The 23140-nt window shown below is 38.8% G+C and overlaps 1 long non-coding RNA gene across 1 annotated transcript; it reads left to right on the forward strand.

Annotated features, from left to right (window-relative positions):
• The first annotated feature begins 7927 nt into the window (after positions 1-7927).
• Positions 7928-22848, forward strand: LOC116998418. Its single transcript, XR_004418389.1, has 4 exons — positions 7928-7989; positions 17837-17959; positions 19596-19786; positions 22747-22848. It is a non-coding gene; the product is annotated as an uncharacterized LOC116998418 (long non-coding RNA).
• The last annotated feature ends 292 nt before the right edge of the window (positions 22849-23140 follow it).

Genomic DNA, 23140 nt, shown 5'->3' on the forward strand with positions numbered 1-23140 from the left:
TGTCAAGCATTCCCATATGCTTCCCTCTCCAGGAAAGGCGAATAAGTGCCAAAAGTGGTGGCAAAAAAATTCTAACCTGTGCTGAAAATAAGGCTGAAACACAGAAACAGGCAGCTGACAGTGACTTCCTGACTTCTGGGCTTCTCAGGGAATCGGAGAAAGTCTGGTCTCAAAATCACCATGTTTTATTCCCTTCTCTATTTGATTTTTCATGCAGGTAGAGTTTCTGTTCAGAGACCATAAATGTGGAGTTCACAACCAGCCTTCTTTCTCTTGGTTGTCCTTTTTTTTTTTCCCTGTGACAAATCAAAATCCACATTAGGTGAGAGAACAGCAGAGAGACCATCTGCAGAGGAAGATGGGCAATTGTGAAAAGAGGTCGAGAACAGAATAGGGAAGAAGGAGCAGCAGAGGCAGGGGTCAGCGGAAGGACAGAGGCCGTGAGTTGGAGGTGTACCCACTCATCCCACACGGAAGCTCCTTTCACTGAGGCAGCAGGGAGCGATCTCTCTGAAAAGCACCGACCGCAAGGAAGTCCTGACTCTGCTGTGCCTTACAGATATGACTCAAACTGAGATACTCAGTCTCAAAATGAAAGCAGGCAGTGAAGTTACTGTGGTGTCGGACACTTGACAGTGAGGGCTCCTGAGCAGCAGAGTGCTGGCTGTCCCCATGAGTGACAGACACACCAAATGCAGTTTCTAAATGGCATATGCAATCACCCCAAATAGTTCTTTCATGTGGTTATGATCAAGGAAATTAACTTTTTAAATTAGGCTAGCCTGAAAATATTCCAATGATCTACAACAGACGTGGGCAATCTCTGAGCCAAGTAACTGCAGGAATATTTAGAAGTCTTAAAATGATTGCCCTTGTCCTGGCTCTTCCTAGTCTATAAATTGTTCCCCTCCAAAAGAGACTTAAAGGTTCTCTTACAAGACTTCATCAACATAATTTTCTCTTTCTTTATTATCTTTAGTGTTGTCCGGTTAGGGGAAAAGGGAGGAGCCTCTTACCTCTGGTAATAGCAATATTTAATGACAGCAATACAGACTGTGAAGAAGCAGTTTAGTCAAAACCTTCGTTAAACGTCTTTGAATAATACAAATTTGTAAAACTAATTTTTTATGGAAATCTTGCAAAACACAGAAAGCTGTGAAATTCAGTGATCACTGCATTAGTAATTACCATTGCTCTGAACTAAAGAAAAAGGGAAAGGCATCAGTACTTGAATACTCTGTCCACTTCCAGTGCTTTATTATCTAAAGGAAAAGTATTTTTAAAATATTTAATGAAACACTAGATTCCTCTTTCCTAAACTTTGTGTGTTGGTGCTTAATCCATCTTCTTAAGAAATTATGTTTGCCTGGAATACCATTGCTTGCTTCCTTTGGTTTCTTTATGCAGTTTCAGCAAATTGCAGTCTACTATCCAACCTTTCTTTTGAGATTGATTTCCAGAGGAATTGACTTTAAAAATAAGAATGGCTTGTGTTATGGAAGAGTATAAATCCATCCATAACTAACATACTGATTTATCTGTTTGCAGACATTCTAGGATAGTTCTACATCATAGATAAAAATGCATAACAAAGAACCTAAAAAGAAAGTAAGAGCAGTGTTCTCATTATTTAAAATAATCATTTTTGTAAGTATAAAAAGAAGTCCAACAATAAGCAGCAGAGTTTCCATGAAATGCAATAGAACCTTTTCGTTATACAAATAGAGTTAATGTAATTAAGAAAATGCACTGTGACTGTCTTCAAGTTAGAACTAAGCTGTGGAGCTCAGAAACAGTGGATAAAAGGAAAAAGGTAACTCAAAAAAAGTAACTATTATTATTAGTGACAAGTCAGCCTGTAGTAACACCAGAGATTATTCTGGCGTCAAAGAACTGCTTTTCATGGCTGAACAACTTCAGGATCAAACACCTGGAACAAGATAAACAGCTTTTTACTTAAAACATACTTCCATGAAGTAGTTTGCTATCCTTTAACTTTACTTTTGTGGGCATGGTTAGTAGGAGAAAGAAAGGAGGGAGGGGAAGGGAGAGAGAGAACAGATCCCCCAAGAGTGGTGTGGTTTGGTCAAAACCTCCAGACCCTGAAAATCTTTGCATACTAACATCTGAAACAGGTGGTCCTGGGCTCATTTTGTAAGCATAAGTTGCTGTGTGTCGACCTTATGCTCCTGAACCTTCTCAGATGTGTAGCCAGGAGGGATCTGTCTGACTGTGTGTGATTTTTTTATGTCTTTCAGCTGAATCACAGGTCTTAATGCAAAATGCACTCAGGGATAGCATAGGGAATTGTGACACTCTCTATAGGACTTTTACACTAGAAACCAATAAATGGATTACACTGATCTGTGCAGTTTTTTCATCTGTGATTGCTAAAATGTGGATAAAGTCTTCATTTTAATATTAATAGCAATAATCTTCATTTAATCAGCAATACAAGCATAATTTATTGGAAACCACATAGACTGTTGTGACTGGAGATTTTCTGTGCTAGTTACTAAGGGCTGAGAATAGGGCAGGCACATAAGAAAAGAAAATAGAATTCCCATCAATGGAGTGCAGAAAGCTGGAGATGTAAAGAGAGAAGGGAAAGATGCAAATAGCAGTAGTGGGTGAAAGCACGGGTATTGCTTCACATTTAATGACTGACTGCGTTAAGGACCCCAGTCATCTCCTCTGGCCAATCATTAACTGCTTGGAAATGTCCTCCCATTAGCTCTTATTGTTAACAACAACTTACTAATACATATTTAACAGTATTCATTATTTTTTTAACTGCCTCATAACAGCCTCAGTGAGTGAGCATGAGCAAATGGAAACTGCATCCCCCAAGCCCTGAGAGCGACACAGCAGAGCTCCATTTTCCCAGAGCAGCCCTGCCTGTGTGTGAGCCTTGAGCCCTGCTTTGTTACAGGAGCCCTCTCCAGCGCCTATGGCCAGGCAGATGCAGCAGAGCCTGGTTTTTTGCAACATAAGCAGTGCAGATTTAAAGTGATGTTGATCATACAAATGCACCTTTGGTTTTGTTTGTTTGTTTGCTTGTTTGTCACAACAGTAGATAATTATGTTGGAAGTAAATGTCCAGAAAGATTACTGGGGGTTTTGTTTCTTGGGATTGGCATTTAAAAATATTTTTCTTCCAAACTCTGGTTTTTTTCAGTGAGTCTATATCATGTCTTTGGAAACAGTAGGAATTTAAAGAAACAACTGAACTACCAGTGTGATATTAAAAGGTAGTATTGTAAACATAGACAGTAATGAGTTTAAAAGTTATGAGTCCTCAAAATTCTATTGACTGATTTCCAGCTGGATAAACAGAAATGCAGAGAACAGACTAACTTGTAGGGAGTAACAGGCCATGAGCCTGAAGGCCTGCCCTGTATGTGTGTGTCACATTGACTGAAAAGATCCCTAGGCAGAATTTGTTATCTGAGGAAGTGAAAGAGGACAATTTATTGCAGTTAGATCCTCAAAAACAGATTCACAATTATCAAATAACAGAATCTGTTAGTTCTGCTACCTTCAGTAAAATAACAGATCTCCATGGAAATAGGATTACAGGAGAAACCATATTAGATTAGGGTTCATCTGGCTCAATTTCCTGTCTCTGACAATAGCCAGTACTTCAGAGGAGGGTGGCACAAATGGACTATTAAATGCACATAATTTTTCAGTTTAAATATATAGAATCTGACTGTAAAATCATCTTGTCTTTCTCTTGCTCCTTGCATCTTCTTTTCACTTTCCTCTTGCATATCTTTGGCCCTTTGTCTCCTGAAGTATGATGCTTTCTACGTTTTGGTCTTTACTGGGAAAATTACTGAATATTTCAACTATCTCTCAGTCATATGACACTGGTTAAATGGTGTCTGGAGTGTAAAAACTTGACACAGTGTATTTTTTGAGGATTGAGCTTTGTCTACTCAAAGTGCTGTTGTGGCTATAACACCAACATGCACACATGTAGTACTATAATTTCAGATCTGTAGACTAGTAATTGATAAAATCCCACTAAAAATTCCTCTTCATACAGAGTCAATAATCTTACATTGAACTAAATCAAGGACAGATAAGTAATGCTTCAGCATTTCCTGAACACAGCATCTAGTGCTACCTGATAACCCATATCTCAAAACTTCCCTCAAAGTCCCTTTTATATCTGGGCCCTGTTGTTTGGTAGTGACTGGTGGTTGTAAACTAATCAGTGTGAGGTGCCAGTGAGGAGGTCAGAAATCTGCTAGAGATATTGTTTGCATTGCAAAGATCTGCTTGCCCCAAATTTGCACCACTAGTTATGCTGGAAACTGAAACTCCCATTGTTCCCATGGCTCCGGGCATACCTCCTCTCCAAGGAACTGAGGGTAATATTTGTGGTTTTTACCATAATTATTTTTCTTGTGTGGAAATTCCAAGTGAAACACACTGTGGGTGGACGTGCAGGTACTTAAGATACAGAAAAATGTTCTCACTTTTGGGCACTCTTTGAGACCCTTTTCTTTGGGGTATTTTGGGTTTTATGGGCTGGGTGCCGAAAGGGTTTTCTTTATTATGGGCTCCTATAGCAAGCATTTGACCCAAAGCATATGGAAGAAGTGCCCCTGTGTTTGCATTGAGACCTCATTGATCAGTAGTTTAACAAAGAACAAAGAGACCATGGTGCACACACTGGGAGCTGTAGTACCACTTGCCCGAGCAGCACACTGGTTAATTGTACGCAGCAGGACATCTTATGTGCTGCCAAAAGATGTTGGAGGAGCTATGAAATAGTGACTTGAAGGGTTAGTAACAAATCAGTATTACCTTCTGGGCTTAGGCTGAGGAGAAAGGGCAGCTCCTTATAGATTTTGTTTTGTTCTCCCTAAATAAAACCTCTAGATCCAACAGGGTAATGTTTTGTCTTACCAATGCATCTGTTTCTTTCTTGGTAAATAATATTTTAATTCCATGTGTAGCTAATGTTTTAAAGATAAGTCATTAAAGAAACAAATTTTAATTCTAGATTTCCACAGACTTATTAGGATTATAATGAATTAAAACATAATGAAAAATAGCCTGATTAAGGTTATTAAGAGGTTATATAATCTTTAAGCCATACCTCTGTTGAAAGAGGCTCACGAAAGGAGGAGTGCCTGTCAGCTGAGTCGTCTGCAATTTGATTAAAAGCATGAAAAAAGGTGCAAATACTTCTCCACGTGGAAGGATAAAAAGACAAAGATTTACTGTCACTGAATGTGCCAAAAAGTCCTTGTCTTCTGTGCCGCTTACTCTTGAGAATTTCCAATTCATTTTTCATGTCCAGCTACAAGTGAAATAGGGAGAAATTACTGTGATTTCGCCAGATGTTTGAATATTAGCAAATGTTTGGAATGAAAGCTATTAACATGTCAGAAATGAGAGGCTTTTAAAATGGAAAACAGGAAGCTGGTTATTGTCTGATAGATTTTTTCCAGGACCCTCATATTGTGCTGAAGCAATGGGAAATTAGTGAAAATCCACTAAACCACCCATTCTGCTGTACATGCAGAAATCCAGAATTCCTTATCAAGCCTCATGATAGCTCATCCATGTATTAGAGCTTGCCAAATAAGCTAATGGTTACATCAGTCCTGCAGCTGTTTTCAGGAGGCCACAGCTCCCTGAACCTGAAACTTTGACTGCTGACAACAAGTTGCTTGAAGCAGAAATGTTATTGAGAAGCCACCTTCCCTGTAGCATCCCTGCTCCTGCTGCCACCTCCAGCCTGGTGCCTCCATCTGCCTGGCTGTACCATGGGGCAGCAGTGCCAGCAGGCTCTGTCCACGAGGTCCAGGATGCTGCTGAGTTTCTCATCAAACACCCTGTGCTGCAGGGACTCTTTCCTCCCAGTACTGTAGACAGCCCTGGCTGTGAGTTTGACAGGCGAGCATTTGCCTATGTTTATAATGAAGATGCTATTGCAGACCCTCCACGGGCTGGGTAAGGTGATTTCCTTGGCCAGAGATTTACAAGATTTTGCAGGAAAGCCTTCTCAGTTTTTTCAGCATTTATTTTAGATGATGCCGCAATGCAGCCATTGCCAATATTCAGCTTTGGAAAAGGTTCCTGAAATATTTTTGCCTCTGACTTCTCTCTCTGCACTTATAAATATTCTTGATAAAGTACTGAAAGAACTAATTATTTACTGGACCCCATACACTACCAAATCTATCTTTCTTTGTTTACAGTTCCTTGTCTAATTTTGTGTTTCCTACTGTAGCCACCAATTGCAGGAGTTGCATGTTGTGAGATACTGATACAATGCATTCCCTCAAGGGACAGAGTACAAAAGTAAGTTGCTTACTTTTTTTACTCCATTTGTGAACTATTTTCTTCTGTAAATAATCACTATTGTAGCAGTTCAATCTTTCCTTTTGTAGCGGTGCCTGATGTTTACTGAAGCTGAAATGCAAACACAGTATTCATACCTCTTCCTAAAGTCTTCATGCATTCATCCTGGTATCCTAGCACTTATTTGGACTAGAATATCAGACCATGCTTCAAAGTGTTTTTAATGCTGATTTTGCAGTGTATTTCCAAGAAAGCTAACTGTCTTTTACCCACATTAATGTAAGATGGGGAGCCACAAGACAGAGAAGCTGTCATAGCAGAAGAGCTGACCAGTGCTTGTGACAATATCTTATACCTTATGCACTGTAGGTAAATCATTTATAGTTGTGCTTGGCCAGTTGTGTAACATCTTATCTGAAGGAGAAAAATTACCTTCTGACTCCCACAGAGTATCATTTTCTGCCCTAATGCATGAGAAAACTCTGCTGCTCTTTGCTTAAAGAAATAATTTTTTTCCTCCAATCTGCTACTTTACTCATTTGGAATTAAGTATTTTTGGAGTGCCCAGCAGTTCAAGGGTGCACTTCTACCTGGCCTTGGATCTGGCACTTTCAGTGCACTTTCACTTTCTGTGTAATTGCAGCGCTTTACCTTGTTTATGAAAATGTTGTTTGCTTTTATCTACCAAGGGTGGCGTCCAGGAATGCCACATTTACGCTTTAAACACCGAAAAGACTTAGAAATGCTAAAGATGAGAGTATGCTTTATTGTAAGCATGACAGCAGCAAGTTAAAAAACTTTTTCATCTTTAGCCCTCAATGGTGGCATGCTGCTCTAGCTATCGGAAAGGCTGTGCAGGGGTAGGGAGCCGTGATGTTCCAGCTGTGCTCCTGTAGCTCTTATATTTGCAGCTGAGATAACTAGTCCTCTCAGCTATCTGTGCTGCAGGAAAAACAGTCAAGATAGCTTCTGTCTGTAGCTGACTGGCTGCTATGGATTGGTCACATAACATCTCTTTTTTTAGCAGCATTATTCACATGAATTACTAACTTCAGCCGTGAAGCCATGCAGTGGATTGCAGAAGTCTGTTATCTCACATAATAAATTAGGTTTAGTAAACCAAGCCTTAAAATAACTGTCTCATTTGAAACTCAGTCTTAGGTTTTCAGGTCATATTTTTTAACAAATTAACCTGAAAAAACTTCTGGCATGAGTAATGTTAAGAATGATGTACATTTCCCTTGCTATGGGCTAAATCTTCCATCCTGCCAACTGTGCCTGTGAGGGATGTGTATGCAGACCTAAAGCAGAAATGCCCTGCTGCTGCAACTCCTGGCCTGGTATCTGTGTGCTCTGCAAGGGCTTGGTGCTGGGAGAGGGGGAACATGCTGTCATGGAGCATCCCAAGGTTTTATCTCTTCATCTCCCCTCGGCTGGGTGAAGGGTGCAGATACAGACACTTCCTTCACCCTCAACATCTTTGAAGTGATGCAAATCTGGAGTGCAACTAAACTGTCCTTGTTTCCTTCCAGCTGATGGGTTTGCTCTGAATGCATCAGTTCAGAGAGATCTGTAGAGGAGAACGAAGGCAGGGACTTGTGCGTGTCAGAAGCTGCTGTCTCCAAGTGGCCTTTGGGTCCACAGAGCCAGAACAGCACATTCATGGTAGGTCCTGGATTTCAGAGTTTTGTCATACAAAGGAAAAAAACCACAAAGTATTTTAGATAGTGTTAGACACAGAGTGACATTAAAAAACTCTCTACCCGCAGTCTAGTTAATATACTTGGTGTCATACCATTATACTTCTTGCTAAGAATATTTAAAATCCTGGGGGACTCAGCACTTCTGCTTCCTCAACATAGGAAAGCTCTCAGAAGAAAAATGACACAATATTTTGTTTAGTATGAGGCCAAACCTCCTAAATTCTAATATCAAAGGACCAGACACCTCCTTGTGTGGAAGAGTTGTTCATTTTGCTGTACTGCTTGTTTAGAATATATTTACTCAGGCTACCAACAAGGTAATCTCTTCGGATTTTGATTTGCACTTTCTTAAGACCTGAATCAAGACCAATAACTTACTTTCCTCAGGCCAGCAAGGACAGCTGCCTTTATAATTGTACTGGTTGATAATACATGGAACAGTATTTTAAAAAAAACAAACAACCTGTTTGAGATGATGAGGTGATGTGCCATTAAACACAGGCATTGTTGATAAAATTGCAAATGCAGAATCTGATTTCGTGGGCTTCAGGAATATTTCTAGAAAAACCAACTCAGTTTGTCTCTTTCTAACCTAAAATTGGACCAGAATGATAATATTGTGATTTTCCTGTTATTTCTAGTGACATAACAGTGTGACTGAAAGTGACATAGACACATAAAGAAAGCCCTTATTTTTTTTCCTAATCTGCCACTATGTGTTATGTCAACCAAAAAAAAAGTATTTTAACTAAGTTTCTGGGAAAATCACATGATACTTCTAAACACACACACACACACAAAAAACCCCAAAAAAACCAAAACCCAAAAAACAAAACCAAAAAACCCACCAAAAAATCCATACAGTAAAGAAAACTCAAATATTTCAGAAAATTAAAGATAAAAAAAAAAGAGCAAGGAAACTTGGAAACTGGTAAAATTTAACAAATTTAGCTGAGTGGTCAGGATAATGGTTCAATGTTGACAAATGTAACATAAGAAGGAATAATTTAAGCCATCCAAATACATCATTATTGTCACTCAAGACGAGACCTGTGCCTTCTACTGGATGGTTCAATGAAAGTCTCTGCTCTGTATAGAGTAAGGGTCAAAGAAGCAAGCAAACTGTTAGGATACAAAAGGACTGGGAGAGAAATAATGCCCAAAATCTTATAATGTCATTAAATAAATCAGTGGTATGCCCTGACCTGGAGTACTATATTCAGTTGTGGTTATCCTGCCTTGAAGAGAATGTATCATAAATAGATGAAGTATAGAGATGAGCAGTGTAATTGATTAGAAGCATAAAAAACTCTTCATTTTGAGGCAAATTAAAAAGTTTATTTATTTTTTTTTGTGAGAGTGAAGATGAACTATATGGACCACTAATAATAATGGGTACACAGTGTATAGAAGAGGTTATTTTCACTAAGACAAGAAGTTAAGAAGAAGTACAATGACGTTAGTAATTATTTCAATACATAATTTTTCTCTGGAATTCAGTGCAACTTGGTGCCAAAAAACTTCAGCTGGATATGTATTTAAATAAATATATCACCTATGCTGCATCCACAAGATTTAAAAGTTTTTTTGAGTTGCAGACTACCCTAGGAGTGAACATTAGCCAAATTATAAAGAGAGTTAAGGAGAAACCTTTCCTATGGTCAGTTTATTTCATAAATGCTTACCTGCAGGGTTTCTGACCTGAAACACATCTGGCACAGGCCACTGTCACAGAGCATATCTGAGGAGATGGACCACTGCTCTGATCCAGTGTGTCAATTCCTATGTCGAATCAATGATACACAGATGAAAGGTTCGATATCCTATTATCAGTCTCTTGAACCATCAAATTCTCCTCCTCTTCCCCATTCAACTATTGATTAAATTAAATGCAGCAAGGTAAATTGGGACAGGAAAAAAATTCCTTATCTTAGCAGAGCTCTTTGTCTATGTGCTTTAGTCTGCATTGTAAGAAGATGGTAACCCCAAACTACTGAAAAGTCTGTATACTAGATTTTTTCACAGCAGCCTTTCCACACAAGGATCCCACTATTTGGTTATGTTTTTTAAGACCATTTAAATTTTTATTATTTTTACATGTATAAGTATGCATTTTCTGCTCATTACATGCTGAGTTCTGGAGCAAAAAAGAGATACAAAGAGGCTGTGAAGGACAAACCCCCACCATTCATCTGTATACATGTGCCATGCTGACTGCTGTATGTTTTGGAAAGATCCTCTGTAGAGTCCCCAGTCTAAAGAAATAATGAGCTTAAAGCAGAGGAACCTCTGAAAACACTTGGCAGTTAGATAATGATGGATATGCTACAGAATCCAGAGATCTTGGTGCTGGAGGATGAATGATGCATATAATGAAAAGGAGGCTGAAGCCGATCACCTTCCCTGTTAGTATAAACACGTAAAATGCAATTCACTGTGATGATGGTGGTGGTGCATTGCATAATAAATTATGTGTCTGGATCATAAAGGCAATATTTTATGATAGAAAAGTTTAATAGAAAATGCATGTAAATGAGTGTAACTTTCCAAATGATGCTTTTTGACTCGAGTGTAAGAAGAGAAAATAATTTCTTCTCCAACGCATTTGCAAGTTGAGCTGAAAAATGTCTGTGGGTTCCACTTTCCAATTTCAGTCACATTTTCATACATAGAGGGATAATAGATTAGTTAAGAGCTGTGTTTTATTGCTGTAAAACTGCTCAACATTGTGCAAAATTTTTGAAAGTGCTGAGTGAAAGTTAGTGGTGAGGAAAACGTGGTGGAAATTGCTGATTAATAGAGGAGCAGGACCCAACCAAATCCTGTTCCACATTTCCCAGGTTTTTGCATGGGTGTAAAACTAACCTGGGGGGGGGCTGTAAATGAAGGTTGTCCTAGCAGAGAAGACTTACTAAGCAGATAGCTCCAGTGGGGGAAAAATACCCCAGCCAGATAAATAAACCAAATGCTGGACAGTAAGACACTGGTGAGAGACACGAATACTCTTGGGCTCCCCACAGTCTGCAGAGGTGCAGAGAGCTGCAGCCAGGATGGAACAGCACTCTCAGGCTCCTGGGGGGATTCTTAGGGCTGTCCTGAGCAGGACCAGGAGCAGGACTTGGATAATCTTGGTTGGGTCTCTTCCAGCTCATGGTAGGACTCTTCTTAAGATGAATATGAGAGTTTTGAGACGTGTTGTTCAGACAGGAACGTCATTATTTACCTAGGTTAAACTACTAATAAAAAAGGAGGTGGGATATTTTGGTGAGGGTACAGGGTTGGGTTGGGGTTGTTTTATTCATGGTGTTGGCTAAACTTTGATTGAGTTCATAGTGTTTGGGTTTTTATAATAATTTGAGTGAAATATACTTTATTTTATATATTTATGTATTAAAATGTGTATGTATACATATATATGCACAAAAACCCTATTGATGATGAACTTTACCAAAAAGATTTAATATTCCAACAAAAAACAGGGATTTACTATAGAAAAGTAAAATCCAATAAAATTTCCTAAAATAAATTCAAAGTAAAATTTACACATTGCAGACAGCCAAAATACTGATTAAAAGCACCAAGTTGACATTTTTGAAACATAGCAGCCTAAATCATTGTTTTGTTTTGACATTTTGATGCAAAAAGTAGATATTTTTGTGTGACATTTCTAAAGCAAGTTGAGATTTTTTTGGTAACTGTCCTGCAGAAATGTTTTATGATTCAACAAGCAAATGTCAAACTTTTAGAATTCCCATGTAACATGAATTCCATTGGCTGATCAGCTCTTTTTCATGCCCTTTGAAGAAGAGTTGAGCCTATCAACATAATAGAAATCTGTATTTCCACACAAGTGGTTTCAGTTCAAATTTGAATTCTAGCAGTCTCACATAATTATTCTTTTTGGCAAATTCTGTTGAGAAATAGTGGGTGTAAAATCTTGTCACTTTGAGATTTTTTGAGGTAACAGCAAATCAGAGGGGAAAAGCATAAAAATCATATTTCAAGAGGATTTTTGGGAATTATTTTTTTAGCTGAACTGGAAGTAATTGTCTTTATTTAGTCAAACACTCTACTGCCCCCACCTAGACACAAGGTAAATAAATCATCAAAAAGGATTTTATCTTTATGTCAGCAAAGCATCATTCATTTCTGGCTAGTGGGTAGGTGTCCCAGATGTGGAAGATGTCTAAGGCTCTCTTGGCTGATGGCAGTCTTGTCACTAAATGCCAACACTGAAGCACTGGTTTTCTAAAGCTGCACATAGCTCATATTAAACAGCTATAAACAAGAGAAAAACACCACAGTTTTGCAGAAAGGATGGGTTGCCCATTTGTAAATCTTCCTAGGTAGAGTTGGGTAATATAGCAATCTATACCTTTAAGGATGTGACCAGAGCAGAACATGCTGCTTAATACTCCCAGGATTGGGTCAGGAGTTAGAATTTGGTTCTAATAATAACAAGGACCTATGCAAAACTGGACCCTGAATCCTCAGCCATTAGCAATTGCTGACCTGAGAAAGAATTTGATTGTCTAAACTGAATCACTCTGACACAGATTTCGGGGTTTCATTCATTTCTTCTGGACAGTCACCTAAATTCACATAAATGAATGGAAAAATAATAATTTAAAAATCTTAGTATGAATTTTTATTTGACAAAGAGAAGCAAAATTAAGCCATTTTCCCAATTTTATTTTCTGGTATTCTTACCAGAGTTTGAATTTCTTTTTTTTTTTTTTTTTTGTATCTAGAGCCACAATATGTTTATTTAAAAAAAAGAAAAAAAGAAAGATAACCAACATGAGACAACAACAACTCCCCTAGTAACATAAAACATAGTACATCTGTACTCTGCTGAAATGGTTAATAAGAAAAGGAAAAAAAGGAAATTAGACCCTTTATTGTAGAGAGCATGCATTTATGCAAAGAGGATGTTTAGCTGGGGGTGAAGAGATGAGGACTTGGCCAGTTATGAACTCGTAGAATAATCATGGGAAAAATGATGAAGTGTTCATAGTGGTATAGTAATGGCATACATAAAGCAAATGTGTTATGATTGGATCAAATTGCAAAGAGAAATGAGTAAATGTTGAGAACAATGTCGTGTTCAATGTGTAAACAACACATCTCTCTCCTTAGCTGGGGTTACTATAAGCAAGCAAGAGTTAAAAATACAAGAGCAATTTTTAGAGGCAACCTCATGACTGGCAATCAGTGCTAATAAGATTCTTTTCCTCTTGCAAGATTCACAGAAAGCCCTCAATCCATGCCGAGCACATTCAAAGGCAAGGGACTAAGCGCTCCCCTTACAGGTTCATTATCATTCGCAGGTTATCCCAAGCCAAGTGAATCAGGAAAGCAAATGAATTAGTGAGAATTAAGGAGCCTCTGTGGTCTGAACCCTCTCCAAATCTCAGCTAAGATGAAAGGTAGACGCTGATGTCTCATGTCCCAGGGTTTTCAGAATTGGAGCCCCAGTGCCGAGCCGCTTCCTCCAGAGCCTTGCAGAAATGTGCAGGCAGTTAATGTTGCCTAACGTCTCCTGACCGTGGGTTCAGCCATGTGGGAAAAGTTTTACGAGGCTGCAAAAACCAAACCCCCTTTCACTCACAATTAATTACAGGAGAGTTGTTATAGCACCTCGCTGTCAATGAGTCCAGTGAAAGCACACATTCCTCTCATCTCGCTCAGTAATAATCAAAGATACCCAGGTAATGTCTTAGTGCATAATAATATCACATGGGGTAGTTAAAAGACAGCTCTAAAGCACATTGAACCACTAACAGTGCTGTTTCATTGGAAGCAATACCTTAAATGATAGGATTTGTACATGACATGAATTCATGACATGAATTGGGATCTCCAGTGTTTACCTTCCCTATTTTCATCTGTCTGAAACGATGCAGCACCTGACAATCTTTTAATCATATACTTGTTTATAGTTGTTATGATACAGTGATTTTCTGAGGAAAGCTATGGCCTTAAAGTACAATGGGTTGGAAAGATTTGAAAGGAAAGCAGTTTGTTTTCATTAAATACATGTTACTGCTAATTATATTTGATCATTATAAATAATACAGTTTAATTAAAGAAGCATGTCACCTAGAAAAATATTTGTTTGCCGAAGGATAACAGTATATCCTTGCACTTGCAAGTAGGGGGTGGATATACCAAGTGAAAAATGTGCAGATTTATTTGTTTGCGTGTCTGTGTGTGTTGGAACATGGGTATAAACAAAACAGTATTGGTTTGGGGAGACGAGATGTTTGTTAGAAGAAATTAATGTATTCAAAATAATTTTTCCAATTCTGATAATGAAATTATATTTAAAGGGTTATATTGCATCATATCAGATGATCTCTTTATGTGTGCTTCAAATTATTTAACGTAAGTAATTATCTACAATAAAATGACATTTGTCAAATGACATTAACCAGTGTTTTCACAGCCTAGATTTGTATCAATGTTCTCATCAGATATATTTCTCTGCCATGATTTTTAATGCCAGCTGTTTCATGAATGTGAAGAGTTCAGTATGAAATTACATGTTTGTCATAATAAATGTATGAGTTTAATTTTATTTTTTTTGCAAATGATATTTTTTCAAGGTTAGTTTGAAGGAAATTAATAGAAAATGAAGGCTAATAACTCTGCATGTAACTGAAGTCTTGAATTCATGTACCAATGTACATAATTGTTCCTTTAAACAATCATGTTGGAAAATTTTCTGGTTTTTACTTCCCCTCTTCATATAATTCCTGACTCATGACCTCCTATCTACCAGTCAGGCTTGATGTGCATGACTGTATCTCATTTATAATAATCATGATCTTTACAGAGAGATCGATTAAAATGTTATGGTTCCTTTAAAATCAGAATGCATATCAAACGAAGCCTCACTTATAAAATAGAGAAAAAGCCCAGACTTTTGCAGTCTCCTCAGTGTGAATAAGATGTTGTAAAAATCTCTTAATATTCAAAGACAGTTAATCATTAAAGAGGCAAATATGTTAATACGGTTTTATCACAATTCAAAATGCTGTTAGTGGTTCTATGGATTACACTGTTCTCTATACACTACATTTAACACAGTTAAAATGAGTCCCTGTCCTGAAATTTTTGGGTTTTCTCAAAAATCACCTCCTCTAAAATAATTTGTTGTATAAATAAAAAGCTAATGTAATTTTTTTTCTTTATAGTATGCATTCTTGTTTATATAAAAAGTATTTTAGAAACTACAGAATGTTTTAATCTCTTCCCTTTTTGCTGAATGGAAAAAATACTCAACATTGTTTAAACTGAGGTTGAAAATATCTAGAGGTTTCAGCAGTGGACAATTTCTTTTCCTTGTAGTTAAAATTAAACATTTTTTTTTTTGAGAGGTGGGAGGGCTTCCTTATAGTTATAATTAAATCTTTTTTTGGGGGAGGTAAGGGGGCTTGGGGGAAGGAGGAGGAGGATGGTGTTAGTAATCCTGGCCACTATATTGCTTGCAAAGAAAATGCTCTAAGACTTAAAGGAAAGATAGAGGTGAACTGCAGGATAGTGTTAAAATTCAACAAATTTCATTCTTACTTATTTAACACTGCAATGCTGTTCATTTCCTAGCATCTTTTTTATTTTCACCAGGCTTTGTGCATTTGTAATGGAATTTTTACATTTTTCTGGTTTTTAAATTAGATGAAAGAAATATTACAATTTATATAATTCTACCCACTCTCTTCCTAACCTCTGTATCATGAGAGGATTTTATTAATTGCATTCTTTAATATTGCTCTTGTTTTTAATCAGTTTCCTCTAGGTGAGATTATGTATTGCTTTTAGTAAATGATATATGTTATCCAAACAATTAAAGATAGCAAATGCAGGTAAAATCCTTTTGAAAAAGGCTAAAGCATAGGACAGAAGAAAAAAAAAATCCCAAACCAAAACAAAAAACAATTAAAACAATCTCCCAGCCAGTATCAGCCTAGAAAGAAGCGCAGCACACACAATACCCTTAAGTGTGTGTGTGGGAAGGGCTTCATAACACCAATATTATTTAAAATGGTGTGGGTCTGCGGCAGCCTGCAGCAACAGCAGCTCCAGCCAGCGAGGCAGCGGGCCCTGCCCTTGTGCTGGCCACGAATGACCACTGAAATCCCAGAGGCACTCTTGAATTTCTGCATTCTCATTTCATCAGCTGCAAAATATCTGTCACTCACGTCCCACACTGGGCAAAGTGACACCTGCCAGTCTCAAGAACAAGGACAAATTAATGTTCCTCCACCAACCGTGTCTCAGAAACGAGTGGCGAGCGGCAGCGCGAGCAATCAACAGCTCGAGTACATTGTTAAAGTTTGCAATGCATTGCTGGGGGTTCCTTTCAGACAAGGTAATTTGCAGCAGCTGTTGTCGGTTTGTGCTGTTATTGAACATGTGTTCTGCTGATATCACTCCTAATGAATCTTTTAAAAATATTTGCAAAATACGTGTAAAATTGCATTGCTGAGGTTTCATGAAGCTGCAGAACAAGGTGGCTCATTTTAAACAATGCTTGGGAGAGAGAGTGCAGCAGCTGCCAGACAAGCGTGTAAGTCAGGCGCTCACCTTATCCACTCCATCTTCCTAGAAATCTCTCAGAAATATTTTGGAGAGTAGGTATAAAATCTTCAAAAAACCCAAAACAACAAAAAACATTTCTGATGTCTGTCATCATGTCACATCACGTTATGCGATATTGTATCTGCTTGTGATGAGATGCAACATGACAGGATGTAATGCAATGTAACATATAAAAAAATGTAAATAATCCACTTTTGGGGATTAGATATCTGCTGTCAATTCCTATAGCAGGAACCTGAACTGAATTTATTGAGGCGGATGGGAGCTCAGCGAACACCAAACTGTGCAGTGGTGTTTGCAAACCAGCACACATCACAGTTCACTGCCTCTCCCAATTACTTTTGGATAGTTTGGCTCTTATAGGACTGTATTACAATGTTAAATAGAAGTTCTTGTGGTGAACAGAGTCTTATGACTCAATAATTTTGTTAATTATCACTGCCTACAGCAATCACTCCAATGATGACTTGCCATGAGTAGCTGCTTGTACATTTTAAAAAAATACTTGTTGGAAATAGCTGTAGTGTTTTTCACAGTAAAACATACAGTGTGAACAGACAAACATGTAGTACCTAGGACATAACTGGGGGGAAAAAACAGTGCTTTGGGCCAAATAAGAGACTGTTTAGGACAGCGTAACCTCCTGAGGTCTCCCTGAGACTGGAGACCTTCCTTCTTTTGCTGGCACAGCTGTATCTCTCTGCAAGGTGCTGATCAAAAAACACCTAATTTTGGGATTGGACAGGTTCTGCACCCTGTCCACTGTATCACAGTGGCAGTTTACCAGAACTTTCTGCCAGTTCTGGAGGAACAGGCTTGGGCACATAGCAGGACTCTGAGCAGGCTGTGCGCATGGGTGCCCAAGGAGCCAGAGGACTGCGCCATGGAGAGTGGGCATTTGAAATGTCAGTGAGTGTAGCCTGAATGCTCTGGGGTATTCTCTAACAGCAGGGAGATGGCTTTTGAAGTATTGCATAGGTTACTGATGATTTGGGGAAATTAAAAGGTCTAGATTTGCCTTCACATAACCATGGGTAGAGAAAAAGGCTTATCACCAGCAGTGGGAGGAATGCAGCTGATTCCAGTCCAGAATTCACTTATTTGTGTGTCCAGTGCCTGGGAAAAAAAATCCAAGCCGCTGTATTTCACCAGTAATTAAGTGCTAATGGATGTTTAAGAACATGCTTTTAATTTTCTTTCAACAGAAGACTAAATGCTGTGTTGTCTGAAGCTTTGACTGCACCACAGGCACTCTGCAAAAATATCTTCTTACAGCTGCAAGGGCTTCACACCCACTATGTTTGACTGTGTTGGGAGCCTGAGCACAGGTGAGTGGACAACATTTTAAGTACTATGTTTATTCAATGTACTCTGATCAGGGTTAGATAATATGATATTTACAAAGCCCCGTTCTCTGTACCCTCGAAGGTTTTCCACCTTGGCAGCATCGATGCCATGGAACTGGTATTAGCAGCAGTGAGGGGTGGCTGTAAATTTTGCCTCATGTAGACAAGGCTTACAAGGTAAGCAGGCAGACCCCCAGCTGCAACTGCGTGCCTGGGAATGGAACCTTTTATTTGCTGTCATAGTGATGACTTTTAATTGTCCCAATAAACAAGCTTTTAAAAAGCTTCTAAAATGTTCTCTAATAACACACTTTGGTCTTTAGCCATAGAAATGCAGAAATAATTAGAAGTGCCATTGTGTACAGTGCCTTCTGGACTGGGCTGAAGGTGAAGGAGAAAGTATCATGCTATCCTTGTCAGCTGCAAGGGTAATTACTGCTGGCTGAAATTACTCAACATTTGTTTATAAGCTCCCCAGAGCATGCTGTAAATAGATTGTCTGTTATAGTCCAATCACATTAAAACGCTGCTCCTTGCAAACTGCTACCTCCTGTTTTCTGTAAGCTAGACAGAGAAAGCCTGCTGCTCACTTATTGAGCACCAAGCACTGAAGAGCTATGTTTAATGTGATTGTTTTCATTAGCTCTTCTCCGTCTGATATTACATTTATAGTTTGCTGGGTTTGAAGACTGGCGTGTTGCATTGCTTTCATTTACTGTACTAAGAGTGAATAGCTTTATTTCTGGAAGCTGTATGCAACAGTTGATAGGAATTTTGGAATAGCAAAAGCGTGGGAATATCTACAGACAACTTGCTCTCCTCTTGGGCAATGGTGTTTTTCTCTTTGCCTTCTAAATGCTTCTGCACTGGTTCCAGCAGTGCTTGCTTTGCCTAAATTGCCCTTTAAAGGATGAGGAGTATTTTCATAAAAGGTTAGAAAGAATTTATTTTCCTTAGCACTGAATTTCACACTATAGCATTGTCCTGTCCACTATGACCTGAGTTGTATGAAATAGTGATGCAGCCACAGCCTGTCTGTTTGATTTGCTCTCAGCATGATTTACCACATCATATCACAGCAGCTCAGGTATTTCCAATAAATATGGGGACAAATTCATTGCTGACATATGCAGAGAGAATTCCAGCGCTATCGATAGAGTTGCATTTGCTCCCACCAAGGTGAATCTGGCCACTAAACTGAAGGTTTAGGGGAAACAAATAGAATTTTGTGAAAAAACCCTAAATCCCAAAACAAAACAACCCAATACATAAAACCAAAATCCAAACACCTTCTATCTCCCTATATTTAAAAAAAAAAAAAAAAAGCAACCAAAAAACCAGTACATATCCTATACTGGGGATCAGAGGCAGAAATTTGTAATCCTTGTTTCATGAGTAATTCATGAGAACACACACAAAGGATATTTCAACAGCACTCAATTTATTTACCACTGATTATTCCCCAAAATCAGTACTGATTATATACAGAGCAAAGTGTGGACTCGTCATGTCACATTTATTTGAAAAGGTTAGTAACAAAATGCTGCCTTGCATACCTCCATAGCTGGAAAAGAAGTCTAGACATTACTGAATTTAACCTGATTTTCTTAAAACACAGGCACTGCACTGGTGTAAATCCTCATGGAAGACATTGCAGCTATGACAACTTACACCAGCACCTGAGCTTCCCTGGAACTAACACGACAAAGCAGCAATGTTAGTGAGCAGTAGAGAATTATTAAAAGAACACAGATAATTGGAAGAAAACAAATGGCCTGGGTAGAAGAGCTACCATAAAATGAAGTGCAGGTAAATCACTATACTGGACACCTTCCAACCTCATGTCCTAGGTGCCTTTCTCCCTAATTCTAACATCTGCTTAAAGCTTCTGTTCTTTGCAAACCAGTCAGAAAAGGAAAAGAATTGAAGTTTGGATATTCACATTTGTTTCTAACTGGAATCATTGCCTGTGGAAAACTGTCCTTCTGGGAAAGATGCTGGAGTGCTAGAAATGATGATTCAATTGCCCATTAAGATAATTCCAGGAAGTACTTCTTTCTTGAGGCTGTGTTTCCAGGAATGGCAATCACGGCATCACTGCTCTGACAGTGTGTTAGGTATCTCCAGAAGTGGACACAGCAGGTGAATATTTCCAGTTACTACAAGTAATACACTACAGGTTAGATCTCATGGTTATCTTTATTTGCAAAAGCTGGCTAGTGCAGCATATTGCAATCCTTTCATGATGAACTATACCAATTGTTTTGCAATAAGCGGAAGCTTCTTTGCAGTCCAGGTAACATTTTTTATGTTCCTATTCCTGCTTTTTCGTGCTATTAGAGAAGCAGTGAATCTTTAAAGAGAAACTTCCTACAGCTAAAAAAGACATTAAGGGGGAAAAAGCTGGGAGCCATAGTGACAGGTACAACTAAGGCTGTATCCTTCGGTTCCCTGGAAACCAGTCAAACACTATCTCATCTTGCAATGGTTGTGTCTGATCCTCTGCTTCAGACATCTTCCTAATAATGGCAACTACAGAGGTGACTCTCTGCAAATAAGGGCTTACAGCAACTGGACATCCATCATATATCTCCAGAGCAACATTAGACCACCCTAATGGGTACTCCCGTCTTCATTATGATATTAATTCTCTAAATTTCCAAAGTGATTTCATTTGTAAAATGACAAAGGCTGGCTGCTCAGGAGACAAAGTGTTTTCATCCCCCTCCTGCATGCTTACAAAGGCTTGCTCTCTTTAGTCTTTGGGGGAAAAGAAATTTGATAGCATTAGATCTCTTGTGATACACAAGGCTGCCTAACAGCTACACCACCTGCCAGCACCGCATGCCTGCCCATCCAGCCTGAAGATTCTAAAGCAATGGTTGATGAGTAGAACATAGAAATTGGGGGAGGGGGGGCAGCGGGGGGCTGGTGGAAGCTATGCAGGGAGAAAATAGAAGCTGTATAAAATACTCAGTGTGAAAGTGAGGCAGGATTGAGGGTAAGGGTGAGGTCAGAGCCAAGGCTGGAAACTGAATCAATCTGACCAAGGTTGGTTTGGTTAGATTAGGTAAAAGCATGATTTTCTCCCTGGTGTATCAGAGCCTTTGCTGTGGCTACAAATTCACTGACAGCCAACCAAAGCAAGCTTTTCACAAAGAGGCAATTCTTTGCATAGCTGCAGATCTCCAAACTCTTGAGAATTAAATAAAATAGAGATGGAATTAAAAAGAAAACCAGTAAACCCATGACATCGCTAAATGTTTTGCCCCATATAATGACTAACTAAAGTGCCTGACTGAATAATAGTGAGAAATTAGGAAGTTCTTATAAGGGCATGGTTTAAGTGATGGTTGCAACCTGGCTGGCAAATGAATCTGGTAGCAAAACAAAACAGTATTTGAATGCACTGAAAAGTGTACATGACACCAATCTCACTTGGCTTTATTCTGCTTTAAGAAACTCTGCAATCTTTTAATTTGTCTGTTTCTAGATTTCCTCTTGAAAGAATTTAGACAATTCTCTCCTATTGCTGTCCTCTCTTGGGCTTGCATAGGCAGCAGTGTGCAAGGAGACTTGCATCAAGGAGTCCAGTTCCTCTTCCCAGCGAAGACTGCCTTAGCAAGCAGCTGATTTTAGTGCTCCAACTACAACTGCATTCCCTTTGTCCATGTTCCACTGGATTTCTATTGTACCAGCTACTACTACACCCCTTTAGTGATGAATCTCAGTAATCAGGGCCAGCACTTGGTGCTGGTGTAGCTGCATGGCCCCCAGTCTTGGGGCATCCTGTATCTCAGGTGTCCTTCAGCTGGCAGGAAGAGAGCAGAGAGCCTGTTGGGGACTGCAGCCCAAAGCCACATCCCCACATGTCTTTCATCAGGCATTTACTGCAAGTGGAAATTTTCATTAAAATTTTTAGTTGTATAAAAGTGTTTCTATCTCACAAATTTGAAAACATCACTGTAAAATCTTGTTTAAAACTAAATTAATTAGCAACATTAAAAACATTTAAGAGGATGACTTTTTTTTCCCCAGAGGAAGCCTTCATGTTTAGTCGAGAGTTAAGCTCCTTTTTTTCCAATTCTCTTTCTTTCTGACCCTATAAATCTTGCATTCTTTGCTGAACAGCCATGCAGCTTCAGCAGGAAGCAGTCTGCCCCCCTCTTTTCCCTTCTCTGCCCTCATTCCCCAAATCTCCAGCAATTGTGGCTTAACTTGTTTGTCAGAGCCTAGGCTGGAGCTGTAGATTTGAACCCCCTCACACTGAGGAGGTCGCTGAACCGTAGTCAGCTCACCAGTTTCTGGGTGAGTGCTTTAACCACTGCTATAAAAGATGAGCAGCAGCATCACCACCATCCATCTTTAAAAATAAAGAGTAATCCAGTTGTCCAGCCCTCAAGGAACAAAGCGCCTGTGAGTCAGAGGGTTTTGCTGAATGTGAATGAGGGTTACATCTTAATGCTTAACTGGAGGCTCTGTGTGCACCGGTTAGTTCTATAGGAAATATGATTTTGGATTATTAGCCACTCTTCATCACTCCCTAGCAGATTTGAACGTCACCTCAACTCCACATAATTCCTGCTAAAAATCCTTGTTTCCAGTAGTAAGAATGTACCACAAAAGGAATCTGGATCTTCAACTTGGATGATAATTTTTCTCAGAAATGACATTTTTGCATGTATTGTTTTAGACATCAGAGCTGAATTGTAATGCTCTGATGATCCTGCCAGATGATGACTCTGTTGTTTCTGTGTCATCTTTTATAGACATGGAAGAAGGAGATACTCAGAACCTCCTGGTAATATGCTACTTTCCAGTTCCACATTCATTTTTTTGCACTTCTAGTGTTCAGCATAAAGTTGTGGTGGTCTGAGGTGAGTTGGCAGCTGCCCCTATCAGTAATTTATGTTTTTTTTAAAATTTTGCATTCCATAGAGTCGAATTCAAACATGCTGTAAGAAACTCTACTGTGATTGCTTATCTCAGGGATAAACTTGTCTCCATGTTATATGCTTATGATGTTATTGAGAGCCCTTTGGCCCCCAAATTAAATTATTAATGGAAAATTCTTTGTCATTTGTTTTTCAATGTCACATGAATGCAACATACTCATGCTGCTTCATGGAGAAGACATTCTGCTTTTGCATTTAACTTCATCTC

This window comes from Catharus ustulatus, chromosome 7 (genome assembly GCF_009819885.2).
Source record: "Catharus ustulatus isolate bCatUst1 chromosome 7, bCatUst1.pri.v2, whole genome shotgun sequence".
Classification (NCBI taxonomy): domain Eukaryota; kingdom Metazoa; phylum Chordata; class Aves; order Passeriformes; family Turdidae; genus Catharus; species Catharus ustulatus.